General features: G+C 42.0%; 1 non-coding gene across 1 annotated transcript; it reads right to left on the reverse strand.

The window, feature by feature from the left end:
* Nucleotides 1-249: 249 nt before the first annotated feature.
* Nucleotides 250-324, reverse strand: Trnaa-cgc (transfer RNA alanine (anticodon CGC)). Its single transcript has one exon. It is a non-coding gene; the product is annotated as a tRNA-Ala (tRNA).
* Nucleotides 325-2752: the final 2428 nt, after the last annotated feature.

A 2752-nucleotide genomic window follows, 5' to 3' on the forward strand; every position in this document is an offset into this window, starting at 1 on the left:
TCTACCAACTGAGCTACCGAAGCACGACTCACGCCCGGTACTCACAGCTTTACTTCTGCCAGTACCTCGTCTCCTACCTTCCAAACTTTACAGAAGCTCTCCTGCGAACCTGCAGAACTAGCACTCCTGAAAGAAAGGATATTGCGGAGACATGGCTTGGCCACAGCCTGGGGGATGTTTCCAGAATGAGATTTTCACTCCGCAGTGGAGTGTGTGCTGAAATGAAATTTCCTGGCAGATTAAAACTGTGTGCCCGACCGAGACTCGAACTCGGGACCTTTGCCTTGCGCGGGCAAGTGCTCTACCAACTGAGCTACCGAAGCACGACTCACGCCCGGTACTCACAGCTTTACTTCTGCCAGGCAAAGGTCCCGAGTTCGAGTATCGGTCGGGCACACAGTTTTAATCTGCCAGGAAGTTTCATATCAGCACACACTCCGCTGCAGAGTGAAAATCTCATTCTGGATTTATCAAGTATTTGAGAACGAGAACACTTAGCGACGTGCAACAAACTTTACACATAATTTCAAACCGTTATGATTATTTTTCACTGACAGTCCATACAAATTGAAAAACGAAAAAATGTTTATAGATTTTTACTACTTCTCCACTGTTCATGCAGTAAAAGTACCATCTGGCATGACGTAATAATTTATCACTTCTTTACTATTACAACTATTTATAGCTGATATTGCAAATAGTGTTCGCGTATATCACTGAGTACACCTACAAAACTGCATCACTGTACGACACTGAACACTGAGAGGGGTGAAAAACTGCCGCATCGTGGATGACGTTCTATTTTATTGCTTCTTTACTATTGACTCTACTCGCAACAAATTTTGTATATAGTATTCGCATACACCACTGAACGTACATGGACGTCCACAGTTCACGAATTATGACGTCACAAAATTAATCTGCGAGAAAAAGAAACTGCACAGTAAAATGCGCTAGATATACAAGTGAGATATGTATACAAATATGTGTGAAATGGTAAATATATGTGAAATATGCGTACGCCGACGAAGCCCAGGGTAAAACGCTCCTCCAAAGCCCGTAGTTACATTACAACAAAATTTCGTGCACGTATTATAAGGGCGTGCTGAAAAACAGTGTCTCCCAATTTTTTTGAGCAAATTGTCAAAGCTTTCTTTTTAAACTTTTTAAAATCCTACACCTTTATTCTTCATGCGCACACATTTATATCTCAACATAGTCACCCTGGTGACGACTACATTTCTCTCAACGAGAGACCACTTGGTTGATACCGTCACTGTAGAATGTTTGAGTTTATTGACGGAGCCGAAACCTCACTTCTACATGCACCGCTTCATCACTACCCACCCAAGCGAAGCCCCTGAACATGTTTAAGTTTTGGGAACAGATGAAAATTGGATGGAGCCAAGTTGGGACTGTATGGGGGGCGAATTGTTGCAGATGTCGCAGCGCTCGTGTGCATCCTGGCATTGCCACGCTGAAGGAAATGGTTCTACAACTCGATTACAGTGTGCCGTATCTCACACACCGACATGTTACGTTACACACAGTTCGGAGCCCTCTAGCGGCAGAGGGCAGTAGATACGTAGACATGAAGAATAAATGGTGTAGAATGTTAATAACGTTTGTTTTACTTCAAAACTCTTAAGACTTTTCGCATATAATATTCGGAGTCATTACGTTTCAGCACGCCCAGGTACTGACAATCTGGAAAGAAATACTGTGAGCGTAACAATCACCAATAGCCTAGTGGGGTGGGGGTGGTAACATAGTGACGGACAGGGAAGAGGAAAAAGAAGATGAACAGAGTTCGGTTCGGTTCCCACACGTTGCACATTTTTTAACATTGGTGCATGTTGTACGAGAATTTCTGTGAAGTATAAAATACATAAATAGGAAAAAAATGTAATTCGTAATGTTTTTTTTAAATTTAAACAATCTTTAATAAAAGATCGGTAATTACGAATTTGCAACGAAAACTGGAGTTTTCTTTGTGATATGTAATCAGAAATACGAAGGCGAACATTTTTCGTAAAAAATGACAGCCGTATGATAATTAGCATGTATTTGATGAAATTTACAATTCAAAGTGCACAAATAAAAAGAAAACAAACAAAAATGGCCGTACCGGTGATCCAGCAATTACCAGTCTCGAGCTCTGCAGGTACTTTTGTACACTTCAAGAAAATGCTCGTTTATAATGCAACCTTTTTTAAAAATTTGATGCAGCTCGGACAGGCGACCATCCTGCCACAGAGCTACAGGGTCCTCCACAAAATCGATATTTATTTAGGGAATTAAAGACGCTTGTAAAACATTATGAAGTTGATTTTATCGAGAAATTTTGGGAGTTATACCTACTTCTTTGGGCGACTGACGTCTGAGTCCAGTACTTCACGTAACACAAATACAAAAAACTAACAGAGCAACCACGCGTTGCTCAGGTGTTTACTTAACAGCTCTGCACTCACGCCTGTACCACGCAGGCTCTAGCCTTGCGCTTAATATTTATGACGTCGTATCTGCTGAAATTGGAAATTTGTGGTAAGTTCCTAGGGGACCAAACTGCTGAGGTCATAAGTCTCTAGGCTTACACACTACTTAATCTAACTTAAACTAATTTACGGTACGGACAACACACATACCAGTGTCCGATGGAGGAATCGAACCTCCGATGGGAGGAGCCGCGCGATCCGTTACAAGCCGCCTTGACTACGATACCCTGCGTGGCGTATCTCTGAACTATCTGTCG

Source organism: Schistocerca serialis, chromosome 8 (genome assembly GCF_023864345.2).
Source record: "Schistocerca serialis cubense isolate TAMUIC-IGC-003099 chromosome 8, iqSchSeri2.2, whole genome shotgun sequence".
In the NCBI taxonomy this organism is placed as follows: Eukaryota; Metazoa; Arthropoda; class Insecta; order Orthoptera; family Acrididae; genus Schistocerca; species Schistocerca serialis.